This window comes from Numida meleagris, chromosome 3 (genome assembly GCF_002078875.1).
Source record: "Numida meleagris isolate 19003 breed g44 Domestic line chromosome 3, NumMel1.0, whole genome shotgun sequence".
NCBI lineage: Eukaryota > Metazoa > Chordata > Aves > Galliformes > Numididae > Numida > Numida meleagris.
Window position 1 is genome coordinate 72693340 of NC_034411.1, and position 17985 is coordinate 72711324.

A 17985-nucleotide genomic window follows, 5' to 3' on the forward strand; every position below is an offset into this window, starting at 1 on the left:
GGACGGGCGGCCGCGGGGTGGCTGCCGCGGGCGGTCGGGCGGGAGGAAGGCGGGGGGAAGAAGAGGTGGCGGCTCGCCCGGCTGCTCGCTCCTCGGTCCGGCGGTTCCGCGGCGCTGCCCGTGCAGCTCAGCCGGCACCGGAGCGCATGGGAAGGCGGCGCTGAGTGGGCTGCCCTCCGCGGGGTTGGCGGGCACGGGCAGCGGCGCCGCGGGAGAGCGATGCCCCTCGCTTTCCTGCCCGCGCTGCCCTTCCTCCTCCACCTCCTCCTCTCGTCTTCGAAGCTTTTGTTTTCCGCGGCCGCCTCGACGGCAGGAAACTTCCCGGAGGGATGGGCTCCGTCCGGGCTCGTGCTGCGCGGGGCTCTGCGGGGTGCCGGCCACGCTGCGAGGTGAGGCGAGGCGTCGCTCGGCGGCCGGGCTGCCCCTGCCCGGGATGCTCTGAGCGAGGAGAGCGGGCTCGGTTCCCCGCGGGCACCCCACGGCCGTGCCGGCTGCCCGCATTCCCGCCCGCCCCGGCCGGGGGGACCGCGGGTTGCGCTAGGCCGTCCCGGGCTGGGAGCCCCGAGGAGGCTGCTTGGGCCCGGGGCGGCCGGGAGGCGGCGGGACGGAGGGGCCGCGGGGTCCTGCCGCCGCGGCTGGGCGCTGCCCCGCGCTGCGGGGGTTCCTCCGGAGGCGGCGGGCGGGGGAGCGGCGCTTCCGGCGCGCTGCTCGGCCCTGGGCTGGGCTCGATCCGCGGGGCTCGCTCCGCGGCGTTCTGCCGGCATGTAGGCGTGCGGGAGGGGTGGCCGGGGGATCCCGCTGCTGGCGCCGGCAGATACGGGGCGCACCGGAGGCACTCCCGGCAAAAAGAAGTGCCTCGCTGAAAAATACCGGTTGTTATTTCGTCTTTTCTAAACGTGTGCACTTTCCCTTTGGGCGGGCAGCGTGGTCTCGCGTGTACTTGGCTTTTAAAAGTCGGTAATACAGAGCTGGCTACGGTAGCTCACGGAGCACGTCGTGAAGTTCACCTCGCAAAGCAGCCTGACGCTTTCAAGAAATGGGCTGTGCGAGAAGGATGCGGTAGGAACGGGCACGGCTCTGATGGACGGGGCTGGGTGTAGCTGGCACGTTCCCGGTCGAGCTCAGAGGGGTTGCTAACCAAAATTGTGTGTTCGTACTGGATTGGATTACAATAGAGAGAGTTCTGTATCGGTTACGTAGGCTCTTCCTGGGTACCCGAAGTTGTGAAGAGATCTCAAAGAGTATCGCTTAGACAGCAATCTGCTGACAGCTCTCCCATGTCTTTTTATGGATCTTTTTGCAGTTAGCTCTTGTGAAATTGTCAGCATTGCTGTAGCTGAGTTTCCAGGATAACATCACAGATTCACTTGTAATTATATTTTCAGTCTATGAAAGCAGACTTAATAATTCTACTAATTGCTAGTTGTTACCATTTCTAAGTAACTTTCAGTTGAAATATTTACTGGCAGATGATCGTCCCTCAGAAACCCGGCTCCTTACACTGTTGTTGCGTGACTCACTCATTAGGCAGTGGCCTTGCTGTAAGAAGGCACATCAAATGTATAGAGAACTTTTCTTTTTTAAACTGAAGAAAACAAAATTGGACAGTGGATATCATTAGACCATGTGTAAAGTGTGCCTGCTCCGAGGAAGTAGGAACACGCCAAGATGAGCTCTACTCGTTTCTAATTTTCTTGTATGCTACAGGGTGTAGATAACTTTTGTGTATTTCGTGGTATTTGCCATTTAAAATCTTCCTGTGAGAATAACAACAGATAAAGCCTGGAGATGCTGTGTCTTCTCTCAACCTGTGAATAAATATCTCCAGGATCGTTCTCTGGCCCTGAATCCAGTCGGCACGGATTAGCCCTTGCCAGTGCTGCTGACCTCTCTCTTCCCAGACAGGGGAGCTATATATGAGCAACTTGCTGGGACTGTTTCCTGGCCCCTGCTGAATCCAAGTCACGCTCAAGGGTTGCGTGGGAGAGCTGTAGTGGGCCAGGGTGTGAAGCACGCTGTGCCAGTCTGTAGCAGGTCGGCGGTCTGTGTCATCAACTGAGCTCTATCGCCCAGAAATAGTTCCTGCTGTTCTTTGGTGCACTGATGCAGGCATAGTCTATCAGTAACGCTGTAAGTAGTCTTTCTTAAGCCTGTGCTCAGTCACAGTGATCTAATTTGCCTGCATCAAGGAGCTCAGGCACTGCAAAACGCTCCTTTCCTTTTTCAGTTGCTGATACCTGCCAGGGCTGCTGCTTTCTCCTTGTGCAGGTGAGTGCGGAGAGGGGCACATGGAGGCTTGGTGGCTCTCCCACCTGCACGTAAAGGAGAGTAAGCAGAACCAGGAGAAGGGCTGGCACAACTTCCATGTGCTTTCCAGGAGCATGCTTGTGGGATACTGCGTGTCCATAAGCAGTCCTAGTGGCTAGATGTGAGCCCATCCATGGCTTGTGTTCTGATATTGTTTTGATATTTTCCAAATTGTTTTGCTAACAGTACTGAGCTGGGCAGAGTGAGTGATTTTTTTTTTAAATGCTCTGGAGAAGGTTATTTACTTTTAGATGCCAGCAGATATTACTAGTCTTAAAATTATTAGAGTAGATATTTTAAATAAATCTTGTGGACCTTGGCCATTCTTACAGTCTTTTTTTGACACCAAAATTGGTGCACAGTTTTGCAGTATTTCACAATTTGGTTCAATAATGAAATGCTGTAAATGTTACATTTTTTGCTGTGCTTGCTTTTTGGATATGGATATATCTAGGCTAACTCACGTAATAGTCTCATAAATAACTTTCAAAGCAATTCTCAAGGATATCATATTTAATTGTTACAAATAAGGGAAGTGAGACAAGAGGAAGTGTGGCTATTTGTCTAAGGAACTGTAGAATCCAATTGTAGAATTTTCTCAGTTGTAGAATCCAGAAATAGTCTCAGATTGAAAATTGATCTGTCAGGTCACGCTGCCTCTCGTAGACACAGAAAATACTTGAACAGAATGGTGTATTTTATCCCTGTACTTGCTAACAGCCATTATTTTACTAACCTAGCTAGCGGTGTGGTTTGAACTTGAGGAAAATTGTTTAGTTGCCTCATTTTCAGCTGAGGATAACTTATTTAAACCTTACGTGTGTTATGGGACTTGGTAAGTGCTTTAAGTACTTTCCTGAACAGGCAGTGTAAGCAGAGGTCTCAGTGAAATTCCATTCAATTTCATTTGAATAAAGTGTTATAAAATATTAATCTCAGTGTGCTCTTTAGGAGAAAGGTGAGCAATCCTTTCCTCCTCCCTTTGTGCAGAAGCGCTATTTCAGTAGGTTCTTTGCACTTGGGCATATGTTGAGGTGTTGAAGGAGTCCCACTGGTTTGAACGGCACTTAGAGAAATTTCTTGCATAACTGTAACCTAATTTACCTCGATCTAGATGGAGATTATACACAAGCTGTGTTTAAAGGAATGTTGTTCAGGCCACATGAGCGCAGAAGTGTTTGAAAATTTAAAGCTATGAAGTGTTGGTAATAAGGCCTTTGGGAGCTCTGCTTCATATGATCTAGGATCTTTTTTTTTTTTTTTTTTGAGAGCATTTAGTGTCTAAAATCAGGCAGCCAAAATCAGTGGATGCTTTTTGCATCCCTTCCCTGATTTTCTCCTTCATGGAGTTACTAAAACAAGGTTTGGCTTGTGTTGATTAAATATGGTAGCACACGGTAATACAGGGAAACGGAGTGCTGGGCCTTCTGAAGAAGGCTGGATTCTGTACAGATAAACAGCGTTTAGTCAGGTAATTAAAGACTATGTCATAGTGTTTAATTAGACTTCCATAACTGTTAGTTCTCAAGTCTTGTGAGCCTGACTTTCAAACTATTGTAGCATTTACTTACTTTTTTATGTTAAAAAGTAAGAGTCTGTCCCTTCCTAAAACAAATGTAGTAATTATTTTGTGGAGTATCTATCATCCCTTCCATTGCCTTAGCAGAGTTAGAACCTGTAGATGTTGGTTCAGGCTTTTAAATACCTGAGCCTGCAGCCACACGTCGTGATTCATACGTGGATAGACAAGGAAGGGAAGTAGCATGATTTATAGATGGAGTGTGAAGATGATTATCTCAATATTCCCATGTTATCTACGTTATCTATCTATAACGTAGCTGAGTTAAGAAGGATGGCGAAATGCTGAGGCTTGGTTTCCATTCTGTTATCTGCAGGGCAATGCTGTTTGGTGAATTTACTGTTGTTTTCTCCACAATGTTTTCCTCTTACTGCCCTGTTCTTTCTGGGCTGTCTTGTTGGCCAGCTGCTTCCTGCGTTTTTCTGCCAGATCCTTCCCTTGGTTGATTTCATATATAATTTCTAGTTGCTGGTCATTTTTAATTGGGCAGTTAGAATATTTTATCTTGATCTAATCTGCAGCCATCTAGTCTCTTTGAAGTTCCTATTTTTTCTCTCACATGTTCATGCATTATGTTTTCCAGCAGGTGCCTGTGTCATTATGGATGCTGGTGGTTTAGGAGGTAAATCTAAACCTTCAGCCTGAGGATCTGAAAACTCGCTGTCTTGTCCTGTGATGGTTTTCAGCATCATTAGGTGTATGGACCCCTGCATGGCAAATTGAACCCTGCGGACAATAGGCTTCCTTTTAGGGATCTGTTAGAAATTAGCTATGGATTGTGATAACATTGATGTAGTCTCAGCTAGTCTTCCAGGCACTTGTACAGTCAGTGGAGGAAAAAAAAGCTTGTTCAGGAAGTGGTTCATCCCACCTCTGGTTGGATTGCTGTCTGATGCCTCTATTAGCCTTGCTATTCACCTGTTAGGGCAGCTAATACTGGGGAACTTTAATCCCCAGTGAGCACCTTTGCAAACTTCAACTTTATTGTCATTATTCAGTATATGGTCACATACCTTATTTAAAACCTGTTCTGAATGAGCAACAGTTAATTTTGATGTGTGCTTCTGCAATGTTGTTTATCCCTGTAATATCTCAGTTCTTCAGTAGCATTATGTTATGTTATTCATTACTTCACTGTCTTGTGCAAGCTGTTTTAAAAACATTACTGCAATAGACACAGATTTACAGGAAAAAGTTCACGGACAGGAGGTGGTCAGAGTTTTGAAAATGAGGGGAAAACTGCAAAAAATGAGGAGAAAGTGTATATTTTAAATACAAATTGTAAAAATAATACTTCTCTCTTAGAACTCAATACTTGATACTACTTGAAATGATTATTGGGGCACATTTTCTGCATCAGTGTAACTCACAGAATTAGCCCTTACAGAGGATTGTACAAGGTTCTTTGTGTGTAATGATAGAAAAGGTATGAGAGAAATGGATGGCTTTTTTTTTTGTCAGATGTGAAAAGTAATTTGAAAACACAATGTCTTACGTTGATTAAAATCTTCAGAAGATAGTATTTACTCCAGCAAGCCTTCTATTGCTTGATCACTTTGATTTAGAATCTTCTTTCTGTTGTCACTTCTGAGTTTTCTCAAGATGTTTCTTTCTGGAGTTGTACGTGCTTCTTATGGATGTGTTTAGAAATGCATGCACATAATACATTCATGACATTTTGATTACACATACACTTGGTGATGCAGAATACTTTTTATATGTGCATAAACTCTAAATTGAGATAATTATTTCAAGCTGTATTTCTGTCCAAATTTCTTGTTCTTCCCCTTATACCAAAATCATTTTAAGAAACAAAATAAGAATCTCCAAACTGAACTCTAACCTTCATACATCTAGCCACGGGCATGCCATGAAACATCAAAAGAGTGTGTGCAGTATGTTGGCCCTTCATGTTCCTCAAAAGTGTGCCCTGGTACCCCAGAACTTTATGTGCGTGTATTGAGTACTCTGGACAAATTTGTGAGCGATGTGGGGAGGACTTACCTCATCTGGTGCCAAACCAACTGGCTAGCAGTGGGGCTTCCCACCTCTTCCCTTATCTCTGATTTGAAGGGTACATGAGTTGGTAGAGCTGAAAAATTAATTCCATCCTTCACACTACCAAATCTTCAGCATGTCTGCTCAAGCACCAAGTGTGTCATTTATGATAGGAGGTGACATTTAAAACAAATTTGGCAATATTTAACGCTGACTCACAAAGGCATGTTCAGAGTATTTATAACAGGGAGTGGTTGTGCTATGCCTTACTGGTGCTGGGACATCTGTGTCTGCCATGAGAAATTTTCATTGTATTTATTATAAGGATAGAGATGGGACTATGTGCGTTGGCTAACCTAAGTTAAGACCTTTTCTCTCCTCATTCCCATCTTTTTTTGGTAAGATAAGAAGGCAGATTCAGACTGCAGGCATCTTTCCTAGAAATATCAAATCAAAGCATAAATTTTCAGGTAATAGCACTTCTGCTGTTAGACTGCTAGATCCAAATGAGTTGGATTACATCCGTGTTTTCAAGGCCACCACAAATAATAGACTTGAAAAAGCATCTCCACAGTACATTGGCAATACAGTGATGTGCTCCTAGCTATTGTCAGCGAGGCTGAAATCAGTCCTCATACATTCTGTCAGGTTTCCCTGCTGTTTTCCAAGTCTGTCTCTGTTCCTGGGTGGTGTGCACATATGAAGCATTATGCAGCTGTTACGTAGAAATGTACCTCTGGACCAATTGTTTAGACAGTTCAGATGCATACAGGAAGATGTAGTTACTTAGAGAAGTGGAAATCATACACTGTACTGTTAAGAAACAAGATAGCTGTTTCAGGTATATATTTTAGCTTAGATTATTTGTGCTTTCCAGAAATAATAATGTCAGACTGCTGACCAAGATGACGTGGTTACTTCAGTGCTCTCCTGAAATTAGTTGAGATCAGTCTCAGCCCTAGTAGGAAGACTATGGCTGTTGGGGAACAAAACAGCACTATTAAAGGAAACAATCTGTTGTCAGACCTGAAGTTGGGGCTTCTTATTGATGAGTGCTTCATGCAATTTGTTGCCCAAAGGCCTGCCCAGTTTGCTGCTCAGTCTGGGAACTGCCAACAGAGCTGGGTCCAAAGTAATTCAAAGTGCTGTCATCTATGCAGCAAACAGATTACATGCATTTTGAAAATGTTTTCAAAAAGCAAGTTTAATCAACTATATCCATAAATTATTCTGATTAATAGATAACCTCCTGAGATCTTGCTGTGGTCTCTCCTGTAATGTAGAAGTCATTCAACACACAAATTATTTTTTATTAATATTTATGAATTTTAGCTGTGAGGTTAGAACTGAATTTTGTTTGCAGGTTGGAGTTGCCAACTTCATGCAAAATGACGTATGTGTGAGATGCATTCTGCTATTTTAAGTTGCATCTGTTCTTCCTGGTAGGAGATGCCCTGGAGGTATTCACAGTTTCATCTTAGCTTGACTCCATCACTGCAGAATTGCTTGTCATCCTCCAATCTCAAAACCTATTTTCCTGACTATTTTAGGTCTTACCTAACGTTTTTGGGTGAGTACAGTAACAAATTACTACAGCAAGTTGTTGAAAAATATTGTGATAAAGGCTGTTGCCTTGAGTCAGAGATTAGGATTGAGCTGGATCCACACAAGGTACAAACTGTTCTGTGGGCTAGCCTGAAGCTGTGGCATGCATGGTCTAAGGAACATCACGCATCTGGACAGCACTTTCTAATGCGGGACACCTATGCTGACATTGTTTCTGACATAAATGCTGCAAATATTTAACAAGTATCTTAAAGGAAACCCACTGGTAGCAGAGATAATCACACCCAACTCTGCTCCCAGAAGACAAGTCAGCATGGGGGGGTCTGCTGGGTGTGCTTTTCCCGCAGCAGAGTTTGTGACATGGATTGCGCTGCAGATAACACAGTGAAAATGGTGAAAAACACAGTTATCATTCTTGGGTTCTTAATGAGTAAATGTTGCTGCTGGGGACTAAATTTTTGTTTCAGCGTTCACAGATGATATTTTTAGTTCTAGATGTGAAAACCTAAAGGGCAAGTATTTTAAGACAAGTGGCTATCCTTTGCAATGTGATGAGCTTTCACTGGGTTTTGCTGATTACTGTTAATAGCACTGCATCAGAGGTCTTTAAAATTACTTATCATAGAGAAGTCTTAAGAAAACATACTGTTCTTGTACATCTCTATGTCCTTTGGCTGGGCCTGGTGGAACAAAGATGAGAGAGACAGTTTCATTTCTGAAACTTGCAGGAAGATAGCGTGCATAATCTCTCCCTCTCAGCGCAAGGGACCTGGGTCTTTGGCAGCTTTCCTTAGGACCACAATGTCAAGAGAGAGATGCTGTTACACTTGGAAGTTGAAAGGCTGCGTGCTGTTCACAGTATGTGAATCACTGATTGAAGTGATGGAGAGTTTGCGTCTGTGTGTGTTCTTTAGGAACATTATTGCCTTTTGGATTCATTTATGTGCTAGCTAATCACGATGACTAGATGCTGTTTAAAATATAAATGTTTTTGAGGCTATTTCCGGTGTACGGGAGGATATGGTTTAGGAATTTAGCTTTCTGCAGCCAGATGGATTATAGTGTTGCTAAGGAAACAGACTATAAATGAAGTGGCAGCTGAGTGTCCCTAGAACATCAGGCTGCTTGAAGCTGGTATTTTAAACTCGTTTAGGTGCGTAGATAAATTGAGGATGCAATGAGAAGTTAATTTCCTGCATTTTACACTTCATTAATTTTCATTGCTTTGTTAGTGTTTACAGAAGATACCTTAAATTCCCACTCAGCCAACCTGGTGTGTGGGTCACTGAACAAAAATTTGCTATTAAAATTAGAAAATGGACAGAATCTGTACAGCAAAGCAGATCCTAAAATAGTCATTAAAACCACAGGACAGTAGTTAGATAATGGTTTTAAAAAGGCCTCACAGCAACGTGGTCCTGCTGAACATCTAAGATTAAGAAATAAACTGAGATTATTTCAAGGATGTGGGAAAGAGTAGAACTACTATGGACCTGATGAAGTTATAAATCTGGAACTTCATGTGTAAGCTATAAAACAGATGTATTTTACCTGGCCACTGCCACTGACTGGATAAGGAGAAGGCAGGAACCTGAGTTGTGAATAGTCTGAAATACTCGCAAACCTTTTAAAAGGGTATATGGATGGGTTGTGGGTGCTCCCATTCCCACTTAACCAAGGTAGTAATTTAAGAGGTAGTAAACCACGTGCTTATTTCTCAGTGCTTGCTTTTCTCCTAAGTGCCTTGTTTTCCTGCAGTGGAAGTCCTTTCCTTGCAAGCTTGGTGGGGTTGGAAACTGACAGACAAGAATAGCTGGTGGTACTCGCTTTCTCAGCATTATGTGAATTATGGCTTAATGTAAGAGGAATAAGTAGTCTTTATTCAATAGGAAACTTTAAGAATTACACCCACTTTCAAACAAAAGCCTCAAAGTGACAACAGAAGATAGATAGTGAAGGGCAGCACGGGAGCAAGGGAGTCTGCTCTGCTGTTTTGAGATTATATCCTGTGCGTACATGGGTGTAAATTACGGCATATGAGCAAGTGCTTATAACTTTATTTGAACATATTATTTATGGGGAATACTTACTCAAAATGGGACAATATGCAAGAATTTCACGAGTTGTTTTTGTTTAAGAAAAGAAATTAGAGTTCTGCAATGAGAACAGGCACTGGCTGAGTCTGTAGAGCTTCAGAAACTTAAGTACTTCTATAATGAAAAGAGGATATCTGAAAAGCTCATTGTAAAGATAAAAATTATACGAACTTACCAAGCAAAGATCGTTTATGAGCTAAATAGGAAATGGACGGCTGAGGAAGGTTTTAAAGTATGTACAGATGGTTGTTAGAATTAACTATTCTATGTTTTCTGAATTGAAATAAAATTTTCAATAAAACATGTTCTGGAAAATGAGTCAGTGTTCCAGCAGTGTTAAACCTCTTCAACATCCAGCATTAGAACTGTTATTTAGAGTACACTGGAGAGAAGAATTTCTGGCCTTTTCAGCCAGGTAGGCAGGTCGCTGGAGGAGATGACGTTAAGTGCACTAGAGCCTTTCCCTGCATGTTTGTCATATGGCTGGCTTTATTGCGTTGATGGGAGTACTGTCAGCCTGCAAATGGATCAGCACCTGCCACTGTCTTATCACTTGAAAATAGCCAGGAACAGAGTCTGGCTGTTAGAGGATAAAATCATTATTTTTCCTCTTAAAATACCCCTTTTCCAAGGAATTTTAGGATTGAGCCAGATTAATTGTTCAGGTGGCTATTTCCTTCTGGAAAGATCCATTGCTTCTTTCCTGGAAGACTCTCTCCTCTCCTGTATGCTTGTTGGGTGGAGAGGGAGCTGCAGGAAGCCATGAGAAAGCCATCAAGAAAGAGAAGAATTTGCTGGTGGATCACATTAACTGCTGTTGCAAAGTGGCCTTAGGAAACAAGGTAGTAGGGAAAAGACAGCAAGCAAGATAAAACTCTTCTGAAGGATTAACTGTGGCTCTTAGACTGCTGGTTTAACCTGGATGAGAGCCCTACTTCAGTAAGGTATTCTGGAACAAGTCTTGTTAAAGTGAATCTTTTATCTTGTAAACAAAATAATGATGTGTAATAGTGTTGACTTTTATTGGAGAGATTATGTAGAAATATATTATTAAAAATTTTAAATAGAAAATGCAATGATTTAGTAGGCAAAAGCTGCTTTTATTTTCAGTCACCTCAGAGTGCATGAGAGCTGCTAATAGGAGCTTGACATTTGGAGTAGGAAAGTGTTTTTGATAAAAATAAAGAGAAAATAATTAATCAGACAAAATTACTTCACATCTACCCTAGAGAAAGGCAGAAAAAAATAAACTTTAATTGACAGTTTAACAAGTAGTTTAAAATCAACATTTTTGTCTTGGAAATATAGGAGGAACGTTGCTTCTGATTTGATATGTATCCTTTTCAAGATCTTGTACTGAGTAATGGTAATTCCAACGCAAAGAATATTTTAGGGACTATAAAGAGATTTATATATAGCACACTGGCAAGGGTTTCATTTCCTGGTTTCTTCTGATGGGTGTCAAATTAGACATTGTGAGTTAAGCACTCTAAACAGAGAAATAAGCTTATGAGGGAAGAAGAAAGGAGAAAGAGACTGAAGGGAGTGGTGAGGAAAAAGAGAGACAGAAAGAGAAAAGCATCATCAGTCCAGGTTCCAGTGTTGGCCCAGCCAACAGAAGGAGGGGTTGCTTTGTGGGAATGCTCATCCAGAAATTCTGAAGTCCCTAAGGTACCAAAGTTTTGAAGTCTGTCCCCTCCCCCCTAAAACTTCCCTCAGGCATTCTTTTTGTGCCTGCTGGATTTACAGTGTTTACCATGAACAAATCTGCTGTCAAAACATAAAAGTAAACAGAAGTTTTGGACAGAGCAAGATTGCTCTGTCTACACAGGTCTCCCTTGTCTGACCATGTCTTCAGCCTTTAACGTGTCGTCATGGCAGTGGTCTTCTCTTGCAAGCATTTGAGGCTATTCCAGATATACCACAGAAGAAGTGTTTTTCATTGGTCTGCTACAGTCCAACCCATAGCTCAAATACTTCATTTTTTTCCTGTTCATGGCAGGGGAGTTGGACTAGATGGCCCTCAGAGGTCCCTTCCAACTCTAAGGAATGTATGATTCATAGATTGTGGTGATCTGAATATAGCAGATAGAGCAAAAGAAGAGCAAGAATGAGGAGAGCAGATAAAAGAGAAGTAATATTCTGGAGGCCGTATAATTTATGAGAGTACTATGCTAATAATTATGAACAGGAAAATAACTAAAATCAGAATTTCAATATTTACAAGCCCTTTTCCCCACCCTGTGAATCTTAAAAAGCTTAACAGGGAATCAGTCTGGCATTCAAGAGATGTGCTCAACAGTCACATAGTTTGAAAAAAACCCCTTGGTCTTTTCTGTGATTTCTTATCGTAGCCCAGTCCTCCACACCATGACTCAAACATCTTACAATTTGTCTTTGATGATGTTGATTTGTACATAATGCATAAAAAATAGAAAAGAACAAGCAAGCATAGACTTTACTTGTGATAATGCAATATGGAATAGTAGCAACATAATAATGATTACAGTTCCTGTTTGTAGAAGCGATACTAGCCATCCTTTCAGTGAAAGTCCAAAAACAAGTTTTCATCTAGCCACCCTCCACTGTCATTCTCTTGCAGATATTGAATAATGTCTTGAATGTGGTTAAGATAATTTTTGATTGCAATTGATTCATTGAATGCGTAAAAACAACACATCCCTGCAAAATCTTGCCACAAGAAGAAATAATCTATTACCGGTCAATTACCTTGCAATGCCTTGTTTCATTTCGCTCATTTCATTATTAAGTGGTGTAATACCTTTTGAGGTCCAATTCAATCCTTGTGCCAAAGCACATGCAGTGTGTTCCAACTGCCTGTAGTTGTGTAGCACCAATCCTGGGACTTCTATCAAATTTAATATTAATTCTAATGCCTCCCTATAAAAGAATAAATTAACATGTGGATTACAAGTCTAATCTAGAGTATGTTGTGGAAACCTTACCTAACTAGGTAAAGGAGGATGTTCATATCATAATTGAGTCATAATTCTACCAATTGTACAGGGGCTACCTCTAGAATATGCTGACATATAAGTGTAAGCAGTGGTTCCACAAAACAAAAACCACCCCAAAGGCAGAATTAATGTGTGCTGGCATAGGTTATATTCATTATATCATTACATGCCAGTTGTCTGTTATCCATATTCACCTGTGCTTTGATACAGTTAACAGAAATAAAACATTTCTGCCCATGAGACATTTTCTACTTGAAAAAGATATGTTTCTGAAGTCAAATATTCAGATATAGTTCCTGTGTCATACGAATTTAGCGTTGTAGCATTAATGTTAAAATTTCGTAGTATAATTTTGTAAAAGGGAGAATGGTGTAGGCAATCCTGGAAAATGTGTTGGTAATATATTGTCAACAGAATGTTCTCTGGACAAACAAAAGGCAGCTAAATTGCTCTATTGTGAAGCCAGCCATACGCAGGTGTTCATACAGGGGATGTTCCACCAATTCAGTTGTCAGTGTTACGGATTTAAACATAAGCCCACACCATAAATTGCTAAAGTTCATGTTGTTACAATCTGGGTTTACAGGGGACCACTGAAATTAAAAACTGAAAGGTAAACAGCAGTAGTCCTCGAGGACACTAATTCCACATACAGTAGTTCTTGGCTCTGAGGTCACCTGGGTTTCCTGTAGTACAAACAGCAGCTCAGTCACAACTGGACCAACATACATTGTTTGAAACACTGGAACTATCCGTAGGGTCCTGGCTCTGCCCTTCTCTTTTCCCAAGGGATCTGCTCATTCCTAGGGGATGCTTTCTGTTTATCACACCTCACTCAGGTAAACTTCTTTAGTGCTGCTGTAGGTAGGCCTTCTATCAAATCTTGAGAGACCACTTTCTTGATATTCAGCCCATAATATGCTTCTCCTTGCTCTGGGGGGATGGGGAGGAACCTGATTTCCTTGCTGTTCTGTTCTCCTAATGGCAGGCTTAGACTTAGAACCATAGAATCATAGAATTAGCTAGGTTGGAAAAGACCTACAAGATCATCTAGTCCAACCATCCACCTACCACCAATAACCCCACTAAACCATGTCTCTCAATGCTACATCTAAATGTTTCTTGAACACAAGACAGTACTCCCCCTGGATCCCACCCTTCTGAGCTATTTCTCTCTGGGTCATGCGCTCTTTGATTTCCCTATCCTGCCTGACTCATGTTGCCAACATGTCATGCAAATGATCTTGTAACTCTTGTAACTTAACTGCATATAAATTCGAAGAGTCTGTCAGACTCTGGATCAGGGGTGTCACTCTGGGGTTGGCTACTAATAACATAGGAGAAGGCTGTTCCCAGATTAATTGCCTATCATGCATCACTTGGAGACAAGCATACTTTTGCATACTTTCTGTCAAATGATTTACAGTTGGGGTTTCTGTACACACCCGGTCTCTCTTTTCCAAGGGAACCGAGTTTCTAGCCCAGTAAGCAGTTGAATTAAGAACCAATGTTCTTCTTGATCATTGGTAGTTAAGTAAATTCCAGGCCCATAATATCCCCATACCTCATCTTCTGATAGTAATACTTGATCTCTGCCTGTCAGAGGTAGGCCCCTTATGTTTTTTTGCCCTTCTGCTCCCCTGTTCAAATACGTATCCTTTTGAGCTACTGTCAACACCACTCATAATACAGCATGGACCATGGTTTTTCCTTTTCTCAGCCACATTTTTTTTTTCTGCCCTGAAGCAAGGGTTGTAATCCTTTCCTCTACAGCACTGGGATCATGCCAATTGTTCTGAGACAAAGTCATTCCCAGTGGCAAAGGGCGTGCATTATACTTTTTCAACTTCTCAGTTACGGGGGAGCAATCAAACACTAGTATTTCCTGGGCAGACATGGCTTGCCACTGCACATACCTCTCCTGGCTTTCAGCCTTCCTGGCATATAGCTGGGAGGTCACTTCCCCACACTCCTGCCCCCAAGTGGAGCGTCAGTATCCCTCATACCCCTCCTGGCTTTTAGCTGCTCTGGCATATAGCTACGAGGTAATCTCCAGAACTTCCAACAGTGAGAGGATCCTGCTGACTGTGCCAAATTAAGATGTCATGTCCTGTCTGTGAAGGAAGGGAGGGGTGACTGGATTAAAGTGAAACTGACACTCAAGATTCAAACACAATAATCAGTTTTAATAAGAATCTCTATACTACAGTTATCTTAAAAATACTGGCACTCTTACAATTATATCTGTATAAGCTGCATGGCTAAACTATGTGACCTTATAAGAAATCAAAATAAGCCTTGCGTTACTTTACAACTTTACGAGGGAAAGAGGAGGAGGAGACAATGCAGCAGGGCGGGAGGGGGAGAAGAGGGGGCGAAGGAGCGACAGAGGAAAAAATCACCAGTCCAGATTCCAGTGTTGGTCCAGCCAATGTAGGGGGTTGTGGGGAGGGGTCCTCTGTCTGCGAGGGTGCTTTTTCAGAAGTTCCAAAGTCCCTAAGGTACCGAAGTCTCTAAGTCCCCTCATGCTTCTCTCAGGCATCCTTATGCCTGCTATGTTTATGGAATTTGCCATCATCAAGTTTGCCATCAACAACTCTGCAGCCAAAGCTTCACAGTAAATGGGAGTTTTGGACAGCACAAGGCTATCCGTCCTGTCTCCACAGAGCTTTCTCCTCTGACCATGTCTTCAGCCTATAGCATGTTGTCATGGCAATGGTCTTATCTTGCAAGTGTTTGAGACAATTCCAGGTATACTACCAATAAAGTGTTTTTCATTGGTCTGCTAGAAGAGTTATCTTGGGTGCAAGATACGTTTCATACAATGTTTTCTTAGGGTTGGATTTATGTTGAAATTGAAACCAAATATGCTCATGTAGTTGAAGAGATGCTTTGATGTTATTTGCAGGATGAGTTAATTGATTGTACTTAAACAGCTTTCAAATAAGTAGAGAATTAAGATCTTGAGCTGCCGAAGCAGGAGACAACAGAAGTTAATGTGTAACTCCTGCCTTGTGATGTAATTCTTGTCTGCGTAGGGTGGTTTTTTAATTATTATTTTTTTAAATAGTGTAAAAATCAATCACTTTTATTCTTTTATTACTGAAGAAGTTTATCATGGTAGCAAATCTTTCTTAAATAAGAGGTTTGTGGACTGGGGAATGCTGTAACTATATCCTGGGTGACAACTGTTTTGGTGTACGGTTTGTTTAATAGTTCTGAAGTAGCAGAAAACCACCAAGTATTGCAGAAGTCACTCAATTAGCTATAAAGTTATTTGCAACAGCAAATTATAAGGTGCTTGCAAAGATCGCTCCTACAAAGGATTTGAATTGTTCAATTGATATTTGTTTTGTTTGCATTGTTATTTAAAAAAAAATCAAAGAATGAAATAGTGATGCCTCTTTTATTACATTAAAAAAAACCAACATGCTTTAAAAATCACCACTTTGGTTCGTTTAAATACTTTTGACTTACAAATATCTTTTGTTAAAAAAAAAAAGCGTTCATGATTCATAGAATATTTCCAAACCTTGCCAGTCATGTACATATAGCAGTTGTTTGTGACTGTATTGCACAGGATCTGAATATCTGTGATACGTCATCTCACCCTGAGCTGTCCAAATGGGAACCCTCAATTTAACAATTTTTCAAATCTGTAGTATGAACAGAATTGATTGATTTCTAACTAGGATTGTTTCTTAGAGGTGAATTTGCTGTCTTGAAAGTGTTATTTCAGTTGACTAGCATGAGACAAAAATTACTATGAAGCCATTAAAACAATTAGATGACATGGCTTAAAATAGTTAAGAGTTTACTTAGTCTATTTCCATGTTATGAAAAATAAAATAATAGTCTAATATGTAACTGTTAGTCTGAATTAGACTATCACAATAAATTTAGGGTAAATCTGGAAAAGAACACAAGCCACTGTTTGAGTATTTTGTCGTGTTAAGTGTTTTTGGTTTTGGCTGATTAGAGATGCTAGTAACTATCAAAGATGCATTCAAATGTGTATACACAAATGCATATTAAAAATATTAAATCTTTGTTTAGCTTTCAGCTAAATCTTACCTGGACAACATTTGAGTGCTCTCAGAGCAGGATGCCGCAAGGAGCAGCATTTCTGTTACTGAAACATGGTCAACTCATTTAACTTGTTATGGACATGGGTCCTCTGTGATCCAAGTGAGAGCTCTGCAGAGAAGGACCTGGGTGTTCTGGTGGACAGCAGGTTGGCTATGAGCCAGCAGCGTGCCGTGATGGCCAAGAGGGCTGGTGGTATCCTGTAGTGCACTAAAAGGAGCATGGCCAGCAGGTCAAGGGAGGTGATCCTCTCCCTCTACTCTGCCCTGGTGAGGACAAATCTGGAATATCTTGTCCAGTTCTGAGCTCCCCTGTTCAAAAAGGACAGGGATCTCCTAGAAGGAGTCCAGCAGAAGGCCACAAAAATGATAAAGGGCCTGGAGCATCTCCTGTATGAGGAAAGGCTGAGTAACCTGCATCTGTTGAGCCCTGGGAAAAGAAGATGGAGGGGGGATCTCATTAATGTTTATAAATAACTAAAGGGAGGTGGAATGCAAATGGATGAGACCCGGCTCTTCTTGGTGATGTATAGCAACAGGACAAGGAGCAGTGGCCTAAAACTTGAACATAGGAAGGTCCTGTCATGGTTTTATGATTTTCAGTTATTGGTATTCCACATCATAACATCATGTAGTTATGTACCTGGTTCTCAGAAGAGAAGGACTACTACATTCCCCAGGGGACTTTGCTCCTCTGTTACCGTTTCCGGTCAGAGGGAAAGATAAAAACTTGCAGATCACAAGACCTTGTTCTTTTCCGCCCATCTCTCGTCCCGGCGGCATCTTGCTCCCCAGATGTCTTATCGTTGGTATTAGAGTAAGGCCTACTTTAATTTTGGACACTCTCTCTCATTGTATTGGATTGATCAGCTTAAATTGTAATTATATTGTATTATAGTGTGTTATTTTGCATTCCGATATCTTATTTAGTAAATTAGTTTGTTTCTCCTCAGATTGTTGCCGCTGTTTTTGCTCTCAGGCCCATCTCCCTACCCTTTTTCCCTTTTTCCCTTTCCCGGGGCGTGGGTCTGTGGGTCCCCCGCCCCATTCGTCATGGAACCAGGCCGAACGCCCGTAAACCATTGACAGGTCCATACAAACGTGCAGAAGATCTTTACAGTATGAGTGACAGAGCAGTGGTGCAGGTTGCCTAGAGAGGTTGTGCAGTCTCCTATGGAGATATTCAAGACCTGTCTGGATGTCTTCCTGTGTGACCTATTGTAGGGAATCTGCTTTATCATGGAGACTGGACTCTATGATCTCTTGAGATCCCTTCCAACTCCTGCAATTCTGTGATTCTCTGATTCTGTGACATGCCAAGAAGCAAGATCCAGATCAGCTGAAGGGAATCAGCAGGCCTCTTGGGTAGCAGCAGA

At 42.0% G+C, this 17985-nt stretch overlaps 1 protein-coding gene across 2 annotated transcripts in view; it reads left to right on the top strand.

The window, feature by feature from the left end:
* The window catches only part of GPR63 (G protein-coupled receptor 63), a 33475-nt gene continuing 15496 nt past the window's right edge, over window positions 7-17985 (top strand). For both annotated transcript variants that reach the window (XM_021391862.1, XM_021391863.1), the window contains exon 1: window positions 7-389. The gene's annotated coding sequence lies outside the window, so the exon portion shown is untranslated. The remainder of the gene's footprint in view (window positions 390-17985) is intronic.